General features: G+C 37.7%; 1 protein-coding gene across 1 annotated transcript in view; it reads right to left on the bottom strand.

Annotated features, from left to right (window-relative positions):
* The window catches only part of PDE5A (phosphodiesterase 5A), a 122,562-nt gene extending 117,153 nt beyond the window's left edge, over positions 1 to 5,409 (bottom strand). Inside the window, exon 1 of the mRNA XM_085546944.1 lies at positions 5,309 to 5,409. The gene's annotated coding sequence lies outside the window, so the exon portion shown is untranslated. The remainder of the gene's footprint in view (positions 1 to 5,308) is intronic.
* Positions 5,410 to 19,228: the final 13,819 nt, after the last annotated feature.

Genomic DNA, 19,228 nt, shown 5'->3' with positions numbered 1-19,228 from the left:
GAAGATGCAGAGGCTTTTGGTTATAGGGACATAATCAAAGCAAGCATGTAGTTTTAAGAGATTAAAAGATACAATGACTAAGATGAGACTGGATTGTAAAGAAGAAAGGCAATGAAATAGTAAATTACCAAATTTAGGAGGAAAAGTAGGATAAAAGCTGAAGCTGATTTTTTTTAGAGTTTCAAGTGATCTATTAGCAAGGCAGATGGATATAAAATGAAATGAGAACGAATTGGGATCTAATAAATACAGAAAAAAATCTGAATTCTAGACAAGTCCTGTGTCACCCCAGGCAGTCACTGATCCATAGCAGCATTTCTTACCAATGAAAGTACATTTCTGAGAAATGCAAGAACAGTGTAACTTTCAGAATGATCACTCACATTTTTCAATTAAAAATTGAACAGCCAAGTCCAATTTTTGTTTATGTTCTACTTGAGCACACAGAGATATGTAAATTGTTAGTGTATTGCTGGTGCCACCCAGCCACTGTAAGTTAAATGCAATGATGTCAGCTCACTGTTTGGTGTGACATTTTCTAGCTGAGATGCAGGACAAACGTTTTCAGGTAACTGTTGTTGGATAGAGACTTGCTAGAGCTGTTGAAATCTCAGGAGGAAGAGGTTACTGTTAGTGCTGCGCTGGATGGTGGTAGCAGCCTTGGCCAAGGGAGCAGGGCGATGGCAAAGTGGCATGGATGTGCTGTGTTGGCCTGGCAAGTACAGCTAGGGAGACACTGCCTGTGTTTGGGTGTGAGTAGGTGGCGTATGAATGAATTGGGACTGGGGGACAAGCTGCTGCAGGAGCAAGAGGAGTGAATGCTACTTGCCTTCTGGGACTGTTCCCAGTAGCGATGGTGGTATCCACTGCTGCTACAAACATTCTGGTGCAAAGTTACTACTTTCTACTGTGTAAGTGGGCACTATTTCCTTCAGGTCTCCTCTCTTTATATTTTCTCTAGGCAACTAGCACCAGGCATAGCAATGGGGATGACTTTATCATGCAGAGTGCAATCTGGGCTAATGAAGTAGCTGCCTCAGAAGCTGAGGTGTGCTATGTTGAAGTGTTTTACCTTAAAAGAAGGCACTAGCAACTTCTGCTTTTAATCAATTCCTAGCTACTGCTTCAATGGAGAAAAGAGAAGATCATCATGATGTAAATGTCTAATTCTGTATGGAAAAGGAACAGGAAAAAAGTTCTTTCTTCCTGTGTCATGCAGGCAGTTGACTCAGCTCTTCAGGAACTTACACAGCCCATAGATCATCTGTTAATACAAATCTAATGTGGTCTTAAGGTCCTGAGGGCTATTTAGATGATTGCTTCTGAAATGAGATTGGGCTTTCTTCTGCTAAAGGGGAGTACCCAGCAGATACCCAGGTCTGCAAGCCAGAGACTGGCTTCATTTAAAAAATAAATGAAGTGTAGCTGATTTGTGCTAGCTTTTCTGCTGGAGGGTTGTGGTGTTATACATTGCTTTAGGAAAATACTCTGAAATGAGGATTCTGATTTGAAGAAACATGTGCTTCATGCTTTCATGCAATGGAACTTGTTAAAAATTAATGTTACTATCAAAATGTCTCACAGGCTAAGATAGAACTTATTGGCATTGAATACAAAAATTCTGAGATGTCATTTTTCCTATTGCTGTTCCAAAGCTATTTAAGTCACACCTGAAACTAACAATATGAAACAATCTGTCTTTCTTTAGCTTTCTTATAAGAAAGATAGAGCCCTATTCTCAAGTCTGTTTATGGGTTGCCAGTTTTAATAACTTAAAGTCTGACTTTGCATAAATGTTCTTCTCAGTGTACATGCTTTTAGCTTGTACTTCCTTTTGAATGAGCGTGTAAGACAGTTTTTTGCAGAATGCCTCTAGCTCTGTTTTTTCACTTTCCTTTTCTTTTTTGACAGAAGGAATGAAGAGAGCAGACAGATGCTAAGAGTAACTGATAGGCAGCTAGGAAGACTTTGAGAAGGCTTGTGGCTTATGACAAACTAAAATCCTTTACAAACAGATTTACAATTAGTTAGATACATGGTCAGCTAAGGTTGATTAGATTTCCGAGGAACTGAGAAATTCCAGATGAATCAGAGAACTTCATCTCTTTATAAATGTGCCCAATGTTCTGTCAGCCAATGGAAAACATTTGTCAAAACAGATGGCAGTGCTAGCCCCTCCACCGCTGAACACAAATGGTGAGTTCAAGGACCAGTTAATGGCAGGAGAGCCAAGAAATATTTTGAGATTTAGCTGAACATTGAATATACCCCAAAGAATACACTATTGCAGTTCCAGGACTTCTTGGCTATAGCCACACTCACAGTACTGCAGGAACAGACATTTCATATTCTGATCTTCCAGCCAAAATGAAGAACTGCTGAGGTGCATGAAAAATAAGATGTAGTGTTTAACAAGGTCTTTGAAAAGTCATGTTCAACAGCTGGTCCAGTCCAATAGAACATATTTTACCTAGCACTTCATGGTAGTCTGCAGAGCCATTCAGTTTCTTTTCATACAATAAGGTAAATATTATCATAAAAGAAATTATGCATATAGAGTATGCTAAGAGTAAATGTGAAAATATCTGGATTTTCTATTTTAAAATGCTGGCATGTTACACCATGGTAAGTTTAGTAGAGCAGTCAGGTAATCTGTTATACAGCTTAAATTACCTTTTTTTTTTTTTTTTTTTTTTTTTTTTAATATCAAGAACTGTATAGAGATGTTCATAATAGTATAACAGAATCATTTGAGTTGGAAGGGGAACCCTTAAAGGACATCTAGCCCAACTCCCTTTCAATGAACAGGGTTACTTACAGCTATATCAGGTGCTCAGAGCCACTTCAGACTGACCTTGAATGTCTCCAGGAATGGGGCATGCACCTGTCTCTCTGGGCAACCTGTGCCAGTGCCTCATCTGCTCTACACCCTGTGTTACTTTCTTATGAGTGTGGAACAATGATAGGTAGTTAATTTCTGTGACTATGGTTTCAAACTGGACATTGAATATATATTTTTATCAATATATTAAATTCTTCTTTCAGAAAAACTAGTCACTGATACTTGTCCATAGATTTTGATAATCTTTAGACTATGCATTTATTAATTGGTACAATTTTAAGATGCATAAGTTTATGCATATATGAGTTACATATATATATATATATGTATATATATGTATATATATGTATATATTTTTTTTATTTTTTTTTTCTAAAAATGCACTAGACTTTGTGTCAGATGGAAATTTAAGTGTGGTTACTATCCAAGGTAACCTTAAACAGGTCTGCAAGTCTGTTGATGGAAGCTGTTAGATGCATCTAGGTTAATGAAGCTTTTGTAATTTATGCTATTCTAAGACTCTTTTTAAAATGTTTGCTCTGACTGGACTCCAGAATTATTCCCATCTAAATTAAAGAAGTCCACTTCTTGCCTGGGCAATATCTTTGCTTCATGTGAATTCTAGCAGATAAATGTTCCAAAGAATGCTAGTGGAAAAAGGTTCCTAAGCTCATCTGGCATGATTGTTCTTAGACCTGCAGGGTACTGAGGAAGTAAAGCGGGGAAGATCTGGGAGAAACCATTTAAAACCACTTCTGAGTCTGTACCAGATTCATTTCTTCCCAATCAAAATGTTACATTAGATACAAAATGCTCTAAACTTCAGCCTTCACGTGTTGGCAGCTGTCACAATTTCTCCACCTTGAAGAGCAGATTAGGTTTCAAATGGTAATATCACTGGAGGGACTGCATGTTTCCATATGTCTCACTCAAAACTTTGGTTATCTTTATGCAATTAATTTGATCAGTAAGTCATTTTTTGCAAGACGGAGATGGGAGATGTAAGGAAAATAGCTGTTAAATTTTGCCCTAAGCACTGAAAATCAGTGCAAATGCTCTATGCAGATATTAATGCCCTTCTGTTGGCAGTAGTATTCAACTTTTAAGAAAGTGCACATGTTCCAGGTAACTGTGGCAGATGCACAGTGATGCAATGAGGTTTGTAAAGATGTGGGAGGTAATTATTAAAACTAAGAACCTGAAGGATTGTCAGATAACAGCTTGCTGTTGGGGCTGTCTCAGGAGGATCACCTGCTTAGAGGAAGCACATTTCTACATTGTTTTGTTACAGTACTTGAGCTATATCAAACTTTTTGAGGGGCTTTCATCTTCATACTGTCACAGTGTAGTTTGCTCACTAGTCATTCCTGGATCTGAAGCATCTGGGAGCAGTATAAAGAAGTGAAAATGGATGCACAAGACTGGAAAACCATGCTTTTAAATATATTCATTTAAAAAAGAATTAAACTGTAAGTAAATTGTTTTCAGAAGTCTGGTTAATAAACAAGGCATTTCTTACCTTTGTTGAACGCGTTTAGTACTGCCTAAACAAAAATAAATGTTGTTAACCATTAATTCCCCTATGAGCTTAGGTCCTTTCATTTTAATTTCACAATGACAACACACTTTGTTTCACGATATTCCAGGGCTATTAAGCTTTATGGGCTTATATCACTTTTGCTAAAAACAACTGAAATGTAACCACCTGCATATTTATCTGACTGGTCAAATTTCCCTTCATATGACAGACCTCTAATTTTGACTTCATATCTTCTCTTAGAAAGAACAAAGATAGCTACTGGTCTCTTATTACGCAGCATGAACAGATCATATCTTTTAAGGTCTGATCAAATGTCTCAATAAATTCAGCTGCATGCAATAAGCACTACTGTTATTAGGCCGTGTTAAAAGTAAGAGTGGAATTCCCAGTTCTTTTCTAAAAAGCACCAGTATGTTATTCCTAGTAACTCTTTTTCATGCAGAATATGGCTTTGTTTTTGTTTGGGGTTTAAAAAGGTAGGGTGCTATGTTTAGTTACTAAATAATATGATTTAGTAACTTCTTAATAGATTGCATTGGCATCTTGTGAGGACGGCATTCTATTTTCTCTTAAAATAAAACCAGTTCTATGAAAGCTGCGATATTCTTGCGAAAGCATTTACAGATATTTCTTTTGCACATTAATCCTTAGCATTAGTTTGCTAAGAACACACTTAAATTGCAAAATAAATAAATAAATAAATCTCTTGAACCCCAATTACAAACCATTCTGCAGCCGAAATTTCTCATGTAAATACCACATCACATTAGGTAAGTAGCAGGTTCTCGAAGCACGTTATCTGTAACCAACTTTTCAGTTTTCTGAGCCTTGTGAATGTTCCGTATTCAAAGCATTGTTCATTTATTGTATTTGTTAACTAGTTAGATTGTATAACGTTTATCCAGCCAGTTTGCGTTCAGCCTTACCTCAGTATTCACAACCTCATCTTGCTGAGAAGTCTTACCCAGGCTTCTTATCCTGAGAACCTGGGGCTTTTTATTTGTTTTATTAACTTCCATGTCTTGCAAGCAGTCCAGTTTTTGTTCATTTGGAGTTCAGTAGGCTGGTGCATGTCTCTGCACTGCTTGGGTTTTCTTTAATCAACATATGGGCTATAATATATTGGTTGTTTTGAGTCTGATGTCATGGGAAAAAGTGTTGCTTGAGTCAGTATGGAAATGTGCCCAGATACGCTCAAGTTGTTTCTTCCTTGACTGTAGTATCATCTACTTGGAACTTTTCACTTGCCTTCTAATGGTTATTCCTGCTTGTCCACAGGCTGTTTCCAGTCCAAATATAGTGCTACTTGATTGAAAAAATCCAAGGAGAAGTTTTCTTTTTGGCGTGCATTTAGCTATCCCAACTGAATCCTTTCTGGAACTTCATGGTTCAATTTGTCACGAAATGTCAGGGCTCACTAAGACTTGTCCCTCTGGACATCACAGAATAACTTCTGTGTCTGCAAGGCAAGAATTCTGCAGAAGTTTGGAATGTTTTTTAAACTCTTTTCTCCCTCTGAACTCATTGTGTGGAGGTATTGACCTAAGGTACCGTCATGGAACTCCTAATGACCTGCAGTCTGGATTGTGCAGTACATTTGGGGCTATGCCTTATGTTGGAGTGTTTTGCTTGCACTTGCAAGGATTTTTTCTTACAATATTTGGCAATTGGTTTAAGAGCACAGCCTAATTTTATTAGCTTGGCTGCTTAGCTAAAGAATATTAGTGAGGATAAACTAATGTAACTCCACTAATGAACAGCAGAGTGGAGTTACAACAACAGAAGAAATAGTCCTTATGGGCTAGGGAAATCATTACACAGGAGGAATAGATCAACGGTATCTTGAAAGGCTGTAACACCTTCCTAAACTGTATAGGTCATGTATGGGAATTTAACAGGAAAGGAAAATCTAACTAGAAGTTTAATATTGTTATTGTTGATGGTATAGATGCTGTAAGAAAACCATAGAAACCTCTTCCGGATAAAGCTGTCCTGAGCTTTAGCTTCATATATGTAGTACCTGTTCAGGACAAGAGGCTCAGCAGGCCTCAGAGTTTGTATGTTCCTGTTAAAGCACTCAACAAACTGAGTGCAAAATGTATAAGCTTCTGTTCTGTAAATACTAGCTGGGATGTTTCTGTAACTTAACCCAGCTGCATGACAGTGGGCTTTCCTGAGAATAAAAAAGGCACAGTTCTAACTTGAAGGTTGTCTTGCTGCCAGATTTCAAGCTTCTGTTACAAATCACTATGGCTCTTCAGAAAACATATGAAAAATATGGATGTTGGCAAAAGCATCCTTCACTAAGTTTGTTCCAAAAATGGCTGAACTATTTTCTGTCGAGCTTTCAAATAAATAAAGTCCAGAGTTTAAGTAGCAGAAATTTCAACCTGACTGTTTGAAATTTGGCATATTTGAAAACCTAAGTGTTGAATGTAAATAATTAGGCAAAGTGAACTGTTGATTTCATAATGTGCTCATCCTTTAATAACAGCATTAAGACTAAAAGGAAAGGATCAGGGTATGTCCATTCTACTTCTTTGTAATACAGTTTATCTTGACAGACAGACAAGGTCCTGTAACAGAACTGAATGCTATAGGTCCTTAAATGTGGTCCAGTCGCACAAGTGCCACCTGCTTGTTAGTTACCTGGAGGTTTTTAGAAGGTGGTGGGAGAAAAGGTTTCTAGGTTATCTTTTAAAGATGTAGAAGTGCTTAGAAGTGTAATATGGTCTCCTAAGCTTTTCATTTTGCTTAATTTTTTCCAGGACACTTCCCAGCTTGTAGCCAGTTTATCTTCTATTTGTTAAACCTTTCAAAATTGTCTTCATGTGTTTAACTGAACAAAAAGAAACATCCACTGCAGAAAGCTGTTCTGTTTTGCAAGGGCTGCAACATATTTTCTGGCATCTTTATTTTCTGGCATTTTAAATTGTGCTGAAAACCTTCTTAGTTTCATGTAAAATTACTTCAGTCGTGCTTTCCAATGGACACTTGTAATGATTTTTTAATTTTTTTTTTAAATACAATATCAAATGAGGTCTACTCTGATGTCATTTGAATAGCCACTCCAGTTTTTGTTTGCATTAGGAACTGTATATAAAATGGATGGCTGAGGAACAACATGTGGGGAGATCTCTGATTTCTTGTAACTGATTTTGGAGGAACTGCTGAAGTCTGCAAATCACAAAGTGAAAAGAGGGTGAAGATATCCAGGTCTTTCTCGTGTGATGCTTAGGTAGACGGAGGAGTGTGTAATTCCTCTGAGGAATTGAAAACATGCTCATAATAGTGTGGAAATATTTATCTTTTACTACCTAAAACTCACTGGATTTTAACTGAACAAGGAACAAAGTTGTAAAAAATAATTTATATAAATACATTCATGTAGACCTTTAAGTTAGACTTCTGTGGACACCCTTAAACCACAGCGAAGATGATGACAAAACTACAAATATAAGCACAACTTAAATGCAGTCATCTTGTTAATCAGAAGTCCAGCTGCTTGTCTCTCACCTGTTACATTTCCCGACCTCCTATAAAAATGAAAACTAACTGCTCCTATTTACCTCATCTCATCACTATATAACATGTTTATTTTCCATCTGGCCTCCATCACAACCCTTTTGTTGCTTGAAGTTGTGTGCTTTTTTTTTTGTCTAGAAGTAAAAACATATGGCCCTTAGGAGAGGTACTTGGTAGTTATAAAAGAGCATATAGTCTGATATTCAAATGGAGATATTTCTTCTTAGTTACTGGTTTGTATGACCGGTGTTTATAAAACACTGAAGGAGATATCCAGGATATTTTTGCTATTTATATTTCCCATTGTTGCAGTTCTCTAGGGATGATTACATTGGTTGACTTCAGTGGTGTGATAGCTATTGATATAAATAACTTTCTAGAAGATTTCCGTATGACTTTGGAATGGCTTATTTGGTAACAAAAACATTTCTAAAGGGGTTTAGTTCACGAGCTTATTTTCTGAAATTCATGCCAGGCACTGATTTGCATACAGAATAACTAAAAATCTTTAAAACTAGTCTTTGAATGCTTCTCTAAGAAATCTATTAAACTCCCTTTTTCAGGAATCTCAGATTTCTTGGTTTCTTTAGCATTTCTGTATCTCATGTTTTCTGGTAGGTTTAGGAAAAACATGAGAAATGCTCGTGTAGATGACAGTGGAAATAAACTAGGTGTATCAGTGATCAGAAACAAATACAGCTTCATGAATAACTGAGGAAAGCTGGCCAAGGGACAGGTAGTCATTCAAGTCTTTCCATTTATTTGAAGCATCGCTGAAGTTCTGCTGTTGGGGAAAATCGTGGACTGACAGCCTTTCCTGTGAGACTTCCCAGTGTTTCCTGATTACAGCCAGGAAAGCAATAGAGGAAGAAATGTCTCTTGCTCTCTTTTGATATTTATGCTCTTGATCCCCAAAGAGAAGGGGAGCAAAGGCGTGGTACATCTGTGTTTGCATGTGAAAATGAGTTAGCACAAGTTTGTAAATGTTCTTTGTGGGGGCTTTTTCATTCCATGTTTTGGATGCAATTTAAAATAGTGTTTTTTTGGGATTAATGCTGTGGAATAGTTTATTTTTCCCTCACAGAATAAAATCATAAAATCATAGAATTACCCAGGTTGGAAAAGGCCTTGAAGACTATCAAGTCCAACTGCAGCCTAACCATAGTACCCTAAAAAGATTTCAGGCAGTCAAGAGCTCTAAAATCCCAAGTAATCAAAAAATGAACGTCTGCTAATCTTTCCCTCTCTAAATTTATACATGCAAACATTCTGTGTTTTGGATCTTGGAGATAATATTTTTTTCCCCATAATTCGAGGTCTTTCAGCTAAAGAGACTTCCTTTAGTTATCAACAGAAAATACTGGAAGACATGATTGTATCATATAAACATGCACTTGATTTATTAAAAGAATAGATCTCACTCTGACAGCAAAATATTCAGGGTGTTTGAGGAAACTGAAACTCTTCACCTTACCAGAATGGTCAGTGTTGTTCTAGTGTGGAATACTTGCCTTACCATGATGTACTTACTGTTTGCTACATAGAAACTCAGACATTCCTCAGCTATAAAGCGCTCTTATGTACCCTAAAACTTTCCCTGGAGGAGCAGCCCTGCTTTTCTTGGAGAAGAAAGTTTTAGAACTGTTTCAGAGCCATCTAAAATTGGAACCCCCCAGAGAATGTGACAACCCATTGGCCAAGGGGATGTGAATACATCTGAAATTTATTAAAACCTTGGAGACTTGCTGAAGTCACACAATGGTAACCAGTCATCAAGGCTCTGCAGGCTGGGAACAAGGTTGGCTGGCACCTGGTGCTCTGTGGTGCCATGGGAGCACAGTCCTTGCTGGTGGTGGTGCAGTCAGTGTAAGAAATTTTATCCTCCTCCTGAAAGCAGATACTGAAGTGGAGAATTCTTGAGCTAAGACTTTGGGGTGCTGTCATGAGCCAAAGTTCTCTGTGGAGGGAAAAACTGAAAACATCAGCCAAGCTAAATTTCACCTTTAAGCACATTTGATCATGGCTCCTCCACTGGAAATAGTGGGTATGATATTCAGAAGAGTTTGGGATTACCTGAAGATAGCAGGGAGGAATTTTGTTGCTACCTCTGCTATATTTTTCAAAGAATCAGCAAGATGGAGAGTTAAGACACCATCAAGACAGATTCTTCTTTGCTGCAGGCTGTGGCAGTGAGGAAGGTGCTGCCTGGCAGTGGTGTCACTGCCTCCTTCTCTGTATTTCTTCTGCTGCTCCCTGGTGCAAGAAGGAAGTCATGGTAGGAATCCACAATTCATTGGATGTGCCAGGCATTCTGTTCACTCTAAATTGTTTGCAATAGTGGCAGAGAAATCTCACTTGCTTTCATCCTAGTTCTTGTAACAGATTTTAGTCATCTATGTGAAACTTTGGAGAGTTATCTGAAAGACTTTGCTGTGAAACCACTAATGTTACTCCTGGGGGGGAAATACTTCCATTTCAAAGACCAAAACTAAAGTTAACCACTTTATGCTCTGCTTGATATGGATTTACTCCTTCCAAAAATAAACACATCTACAGTATTTATGACTTCGTGTAGGTATAGTTCCCCTTAGCAGTGAGGTAATTATTCATATTATAATTAATTTTCAATATCAAAATCTAATCAAAAGCAAGATATGTTAAAATACTACTGTCTCTAAAATTTCAACTTTAGTGTCCTGACTTCTGACACGCTCAAATCTGATAGAATAAGTTGATTAGATTGAATCTAAACTTCAGAAGAATGTTGCTTTGTTCCTTGTTTTTCAACTGAGAGCTTTCTAATTAAGAAAAAAAAAAATAGCAAGAAAGAAATCCTTCCCAGTGAATCTCTAGGGGAAAAAGAAAGTACTTGAATAAATGCTTGAATTGCAAATAGACACCTTTGCTAACAAAATCATGTTATTGCCAGGCCTGCACTGCAGATGGCCACTGCATTTAAAAAGCTTATTGAGTTGCTATTTTATCCTCCTAACAGATGGGAAAGCAGCAAAAAGCAGCTCCCACTTCTTCAGGGTTTTGCCTCTGTGTTGTCTGGACCACAGACTAACAAAACAAAGGTCAACCTGCACAGCAAATTGGGAACATGGAAGATACTACTTTTTCAGTATCTAGATGCAGCTGTGCACTGGCTCCAATATTCAAAGAGAAACCATGAAAACTTCTTGATGAAACTCCTGTGTGCTGTTCATAGGAAGTCTGGAATGATTTTCCCTCATCTGAGCTTACTGTTGTTGTTATGAAAACAGAACTCCCCCAGCTGAACGCTTCCACTTTAGAATGAAGGATAGAAGGGATAGCTTTTCTGTTGTATTGTGTATGCCCTTTTTCAAGGGGTTAGTCCCAGTACTTCACATGATGTGCAACATATTTCATTACAGTGCTAGTAATATACCCGTGATGTTTTTCTTTCCTTGCAAAAATGTTGGAGCATTGTTTGAAGAACTGACAAATAAATAGCTTCAATAATTTGAAGGCAATTATTAAGTTTCTGGTTGTGTTGCAGATATTAGGTCTTCTAGATATTCTCTGTCAAAGGACTACATAGAACTTATTAAACTGCTTAAAAATTGGAGATGAAGAATGTCTTCTTCCTGTTGTTCTAAGTATCACAAATTCTATAATTTATGAAGATGACACAAAATAACTTAGATAGGTTCTGAAGTCAGTGGTGAGGATAGGTTGGAGATTTGGTTGGCTATTTGAGCTCGGTTTCTTTAATCCAGCTCGGTTTCTTTAATCCATCTCTTTTGGCTCTTGCTCTAACTTGAACACAGTATGTAAGAGAAACCTGCATCTAAGTGAGGAGACAGAGTATGGATGCGAACAGCTGAGCCTCTTGGCTCTGTGTTCAGGCTTAAATCTGAGCACTAGTCCAGAAGAGCTTCTAGAGGTTCTGAGCTTTAACAGGAAATAAATAATTTAATACAAGGAAAAAAATCTTCACCTAAGCTGCTCATCCTTGGATTTCATAGGAAGAATCTTCCTATTTTCAAGGGTGTGCAGTTCTAAGTGAAAATTTTCAGATTATAATGACTTCATTTGCCTTTCCAGCTATGCCAAATTGTCCTACTGCAGGAGAAATACATGCAGAAATTGGTCTGATGTTGGTTTGATGCACAGAAAATGGAAGTAGGCAAGAATTATCACTTGAGCTGCTATTCTTGGTTTTAAGAATGTTTTTGCTCTGTGGATGGCCAGATCTTTTCTCTGGTGCTTTTCTTTTTGTTCCTATTGCAGATCTGCAGCCGATACATGATCACTAGTTCTTTGTGTATGTGCCCTTGCATAACAGAACAGCTGAATTTAAATGTATTTTTCATAGCTTCCTTTACAGTTTGCACTGTGAAGTCTTCCTTTCCTGGAAAGAGCTGGCATGACATTGCATTTCTGTAAAAGTAATGAGTTCCTCTTGAAGGGGTAAATCAGAAAGTCATAATAAAAATCAACCCAGGCAGCTGACAAGATGTTTTACAAGTGTCTGAAAATGAAATGAAAAACCCTTCAACCTTGTTGTTCCTAGCCTGCTCATATTAAATCTGTTCTATAATTGCTGCCTGTACAAACTTAGTAGAAATTAACCTTTCCTTAGGTTACTCAAGACAAACACCATTCTGAAAGTGGATAGCTTGCAATATGTGTCGTGCTCCACATACACGTATTTGAAACGTTGATCTTAAGAGCCCAGTACATTCTGAAATTACTTTTGCAGTGTATTCCTTACTGTAGTTTAACATCATTTCAAGCTCAGTTGTAAATTAATTTCATAGAGTCTGGAACATTTTTCTTTCTTTTCTTAGTTAATGACATCGATGCACAAGTGTTTGGAAATTTATGGAGTTTATAAAAGCTATTTAATGAAAAACTGAAAGAGAAATGGACACAACAAAATCAGTTATCTCGAATTCAAACATTTGCAAGTACTCTGGGTTCTAATGAGATAAAGCACCTTCCACAGTTGTTTATGAAAAACTTTTGTGTATCTCTTAATTGTGAGCTTTGGCACATCTTTTGATTACGATGCAGCTTTGAGTATCTGCTGCCCTACTTTGAATCCCATGGCAATGTCTTTCAGGATTTCTCTTGGTTTAAAAAGGAAAAAAAAAAAAAAAAAAAAAGAAAGAAAAAAGGCTTTGCAGCATGACTAAATGCCTTAAGGTACAGAACAAGGACATTTCTCTTCTTGCACAAATGGGAAATGACAACAGCAGGCATGAGGAGAAAACTTCAGAGTAAGTAGTGGGAAATCTCTAGGTACTTCTTTTTGTGATGTTAATGAATTTAGTGAGTTTCAAGGTGGAATATTTTTCATCTTATTTTTAAAAGTGAATAGCTGCAGTATTTACATGAACCATATAAAGTGTGTTAATGAAAGTTGTTGATATGAATTTCATTTCTGCTGCTGTAGTCCTGAAATAAGATTGAACTGATAAGGTTGGTGCAGACACAGTCCATCCAGGTAATAAAATAATATGGCAATTTTGTGAGCAATCTGAACAGGGGCAACTTTATCAGCTATGAATTTTATAAAATAAAAGCAACCAAGAGTTATTGTCACAAGATGATGACAAGTTATACATAGACATAGATGACATAGACCCCTTCCCAAAGCATGACCCCTCTCTCTGTGGCTGTCAGATGAAGTCCTCAGTGACTCTAAAAAGGGAAACATCACTCACATTTTCTAGACAGGGAGAAAGGAAGACCTGGAGAACTACAGGCTGGTGAGCTTCATCTCTGTACCTGGGAAGGTCATTGAGTGGATCCTCTTGGAACAGATATTACAGTAAATGCTGGATGTGGATTTGATCTGAGACGGCCAGCATAGCTTCACCAAGGACAGATTGTGGTGGACAATCTGGTGGTGTGATGTGGTGATGATGTGACAGCATCTGCCTGTGGCAGGGGGTTGGAACTAGATGATCTTTAAGGTCCCCTCCAACCTCAGCCATTCTATAATTATATGATATTCTCTGGAAATTAGAAAGCAGGAAGAGGGCGATTCTTGTAAATGCTCATCTTTTGCTTGTATGTAGCATAACCTTGGCATTCACTTCCTTTATCTTAATGATCCTAATATCTATAGATAACAGAAAATAACCAGACTTGCATATTTACTTTACTTTTGCATATTTACTATAGTTACTGCTGCAACCTTAATTGTACTGTGAAGTGTTTCCCATGATAGCAACTAGAGATGTGATCAATCATTTTTGCATCTTTCAGATCCTCATAGATATTAGACTGTGAAATCTGAAAGTAAAAACACTGTGGGAACTTATTAAAGTTTATTGTTTGCAAGATCTTCATTTTCTTATCATAATTTTAACTAATTTTGTACATCTCTACTTAGAAGCTGTTAAGCAAAAAGTACTGTCAATGTAATTTAGAACCAGCTCTAGTAATGACACCAAGAAGTTTTTGCCTAAGTGAACTACATACCAGAACCTTTCTTTCTTTGGAAAGTTATTTGTTGTCTCTGTTATGGAAAGAGGGGTTGGAAATAGATGGAAGCTTTGAAATTAGTCTCAGTTAATATTGTGGATGATGAAAAATAACCCAAACTACTGACATTACTCCTCGTAGGCAAAGCATTCTTCATTGCTGGTATGGGTAACCCCTCACTAAATGTCACTCAAAATCTTGAAAAGGTTAAATCCTCAAATATAAACACAGAGTGCCAGGATTAATTATTATGTTTGTTAGGAAACAATGGTAAATTCACTTTTATAGATGCCCATTTGAAAACTTTAATGCACCAGTAACCTAATGCTTGGAAGAAAGCAACATCTCAGCAGCACTTCCACAATTAAGATTTCACTTCCCAGCGTCAGGCTGCCTTCAGGGAGCGTGCCTCATGAGTCTCAACACATTTTTATGATATCTGATACTGTTGTCTCAATGCAATTCGCAACATCACATTCAGCTGGACCAGTGCAAATGCTATGGCACTGCAATGTCATTCTTTTAACAGATGGTTTGTACTTCTAACAGGGAAAGCTTTATGAAATTTGTATTGGCTAGAATTACAGAAAGCATACCCATTTAGCGGTTCACTTTGACACGACTTTTCTATTTTAACTTTACAGCCTGGTGCATAGGGATAGAACTGTTTAATTTTTTTCCCCCCTTTCCTTTATTTTTCTTGCTTTTGTCTCCAAAGAATTTGTGTACAGTGTGGTTTGAAGTAGAAAAAGATATTCATTTTGAACAGGCATTTTGTTTTGGTAAGTATCTGTTTCAGAACCCTTGTGCATATATTGGTGTGAATGGCATGGCTTCAAAGGACAAAGATAAATACTTCATACTTAGTGTTGAAAACAGCCCGCTGTCAGCAGAAAAACTGTTTGAACTGGTTGGAGCCTGGATCTAAGAAGTTATTAATTTCTGACATCTCTTAGACTATCTCTTTTCCTTTGAGCCTGCTTTAATGAACATCACTTGTTACAGCCAAAATAAATGGCACCATCCTTAGTGGGTCCCTGGGCATTATGCTTTCTGTGACAGAGTCCTAGTGCAGGGGCAGACCTGAGCACCAAAGAAATTACCTACTTTCAGTTATATGAATATCTTCTTCATTTGCAGTAATGTGCAAATTCTTGAAATCTGGCATAGGTGCTTACAGTCTAATTTATGAGTATAGGAACTTAGGTCTGAGAACTTTGTCTCAGCCTTTTCCAGTTTAGGGGGTGTCCTAAGAAAGCTGAGATTTTTCAGCCTGGTGAAGAAAATGCTCCAAAGAGACCTGACTGTAGACTTTCAGTGCTTGAGGGGGCTTATAAGAAATGTAGGGAGAGAATTTTCACTAGGGCTCTAGGGCTTGTAGTGATAGGATAAAGGCTAATTGCTTTAGACTAAGAGAGGGGAGATTTAGGTTAGATGTTAGGAATAAATCAATCCAATTTCAGGTTGATCTGTTCAGCAAAGCTGTGGATGCCATATCCCTGGAGGTGTTCAAGGCCAGAGCCCTGAGCAGCCTGATCTGGTGGTTGGAACTAGATGAGCTTAAAGATCCTTTCTAACCCACGGTGTTCTATTATCTATACACAAATGTGAAATTTAACCTTTCTGAAACATTCTTTTTCTTCTCTGAAGTTGATCTGTAAGTAGCCTGCCTACATTACTGAAGTGCTTTCTATTGTTTCTTTTTTTAATAAACAAAAACTTTTGACCTTAGCAAGTTTTAGCTAGGATGCCAAAATGAAACAATGCGCTCTGTGTGCTACATCTTCCTCAGTGAAGGAACGTTTTGCATTCTAGGCAAACAGACTGTAAACACTGCCTAAGGCAGATAAAAGACTCCTACTTGTGTCAGGTCTGTGGCCCACAGCAAGTGATGTTGCTGGAAGAAAGCAGTAGATCCAGGTGGGTGCCTGTGCCCTGGCTGGGAAGGGACCATGTCAAGTAAGGCTTTGATTTCGTTAGTACTCCACTTGCTTCTTCTCACTGTAAGTCCAGAAAGAAGTGCTGGCACAACTCAGACTGAAAATATGCTTACTGCAAAAGCCCAGTAGTATGCTTATGCAGTGAAATTCTTTGGTGTTGTGATAACACAGACTGTATCTTAAAGATGCTGGTTTGTCCTATTTGCATCTGAGGCACTTCCCACACTCCATGTCTCAGGTGAAGCAATGGGAATTGTGTGCATGTAGATAAAACATTAAGAAATATGAATATGCCCTAAATTGAGTTAGTAGAGGAGTGGGGAAAAGGAAGCAAAAAGAAAGCATGGCCTTTTTTTTTGCTGCCCGTTTTCCCTTTCCTGGTGCTAGAACGAGTTGACAGCTCACAGAAGTGAGTAGTGCTATCTCTAACACTGCATCATGTACTTCTGAGGAAATACTGAAGGTAAAATGTTCAGTGTATTTATCTTCAGTATCCCTACTGGAATCCAAGGACTTTCACAGCAGAAAGGGTAGGAAGAAGTCATGGAACTTTCAAGGTCATAGTCCTCAATAAGAAGAGTATCCAGCACAGTAGTTAGATTCTTAATCTTTAGTGTGATCATTTTTTGTATTTCAGAAGAGATCTGACTGAAATTCAGTATACAATTTGAGTGGCATAGAAAAATAATATGTCCTACAATTGCTTAATTTTACTTGTCTTCACCTAATTTTAAACAATGATTAAAACAAACAAGCAAGGAAAAAAAAACCAAACAGGTTCATATTCAGGATTTTAACAGTAATTATCTAAACATAATCCTTGAGAAAGTGTGCTGTTGTTTTATTTGTTTGTTTGTTTGTTTGACAAAGCCAGATTAATTTTGTAGGTGAAATTTAAGTGGGAAAAGTACTTAGCAGGAAACATTTCTGTACCTCCTCCGAACCTGCTTTTTTCATGTTTTGGTGCTGGCTGGACCACTGATATCTAGGACTTCTTTCCTGAGTAGAATGTTTCCAGCAGCTCGACAGCTGCAGGCTCAGGTCACAGCCAAAGGCCTCAGACAGAAGTTGTATTCAATGCAGTTTGGTTCTTTCTCTTTTAGCCTTGTTTTTCTTTCAATCCGAAATGCCCTTCATTTTCACTCCAAAAGGTTAACTCTTGTGAAATAGAGCTTGAAACACGCATTGATTTTGTATTTCCTTTCTTCCTGAGAAATAGATGCATGTGGAACCTGCTTTATTCATGCATAAACCTAATTATTTTTAATGAACAATTAATAAATGGTATCTTCCTTTGAATACATATTTTTTGACAGAGTCTGAAGTAGCTATTTGTAAACACATACACAACAGAGACAAAATTTTCTGGACTTCCAGGGTATTTTGTATACAGCATATCTGAGCAGTAACCTTAAGAAAAAGTGAGCTAAAAATTCAAAACCTTTCCTAGGGTTACAGTAAGGAAGAGAAGAAATTGTTGAGAATAAAAGAACAATAAATTTTTAATCTGAGGAACAGTACTGTAGCCTGTGGCCTTCCAGAGGGTAGCCTCAACTAAATGCCTGCTCAAGAAATCATCAAACAGCATCGATACACTAATGCAAGTAGGTTTCTGTGTTTTAGAAAATATATGCATTATTTAGTTCCTCTTTTTAATAACAGAGGAAGCAAATCTATTTAGGAATGGTGAGGCACAGTCCAAGCTTGCTCTCTTGTCACTGGCAACGCTAGCGTAATTTATGGCAAAAACAAGCTACAGAGAGAATGAAAAATGAAGGGAATAAAGGAGCAAGATAGCCAAGATACTGACCGCAGGCAGGTCAAAGTCTTCTGGCTGTGGTACTTTGTATTCCTAGAGGCTGCAGCTGGTTTTCCTCCTTATCAGTAGATTGAGGCTTAGACACTGCAAAGCTGTTCCTCTCTCATTGATTATACTTTTGTCATCAATGCGCAAACATAGTGTTCTTGCGTAGCTGAAATATTTAATGGAGATACTAACAAAAGTTTTAGTTGGAAGGATCTAGTTATCATATCATAAATTAATTGAGAGAGAATGTAATGAAAAACATGCTCTCAGCCAGAAAGCAGATGTTTAAACACTGTTCTCTTTCATAGAATTGTTTGAAAAGTTTAATTCCTCCATGAAATAAAACCAGGTTTTGAAACCTTGAAGGCAATCAAAAAGTGTATTGTCCCCTACTCAGCCCAATACCAGGTGTCTCTGCTACTCCCAGCTCAGATTTCTCTGCTTACTGAGTCTACCCCCGAGTAGCTGAAAGTTGTGAGCAGTCAATCCTGAGTGAAGGAGAGGGAAGGGAGCTCAGCTTGAGCTTCTGGTAGAAACCAGGGAGCAATTCTTGCACCTTGAGCAGTGAATTATTCAAGCTATGAAAGAAGGAATAAGAAGGAAAAGGAAAGTGCCAGAAAGGTATCAGGTGAAGAAATGAAAACAGGACAGTCTTGTGGAAATAAAAGGAAAACAATGCCATACTGAACAGGGAGAAGTAACATGAATTAGCAGTTCTGAAATCTGCAAAAGGATAAGACTATGTCATTCTTAATGCAAGTAAGGTATGATCTGTCTTAGGCATGAATATCACCTTGTGCATCACTTCTTAGCTAAAGACCCTGCCCAACATGGGACATACTCCATCCCATTAGTCTTTTTATATGGTGATCTCTTGAAAGGTGGCATAAGACATGGATGGATGAATGGATGAAAACTGAGATTGGACAGGTGTCTGGTTTGACTAGATGTAAATGTGTCCATAGAGCTGCTCGTGGGAACATCAAGAACAGGTCACATGCACCCATCACTAGCTTAGTGCTAGGCAAAAGAAAAGAAGAAAAAACAAAGGTTTGTTCCTCGGTCACTGTCTCATTCCTATTTCCTTTCTTCTACTTACACGCTCGTAATTC

The sequence above is a fragment of the Coturnix japonica genome, chromosome 4, assembly GCF_054131305.1.
Source record: "Coturnix japonica strain WE chromosome 4, WE-NBRP24, whole genome shotgun sequence".
NCBI lineage: Eukaryota > Metazoa > Chordata > Aves > Galliformes > Phasianidae > Coturnix > Coturnix japonica.
The sequence above is the reverse complement of the archived record's forward strand: the minus strand, read 5'-3'. Positions and strand labels throughout refer to the sequence as shown.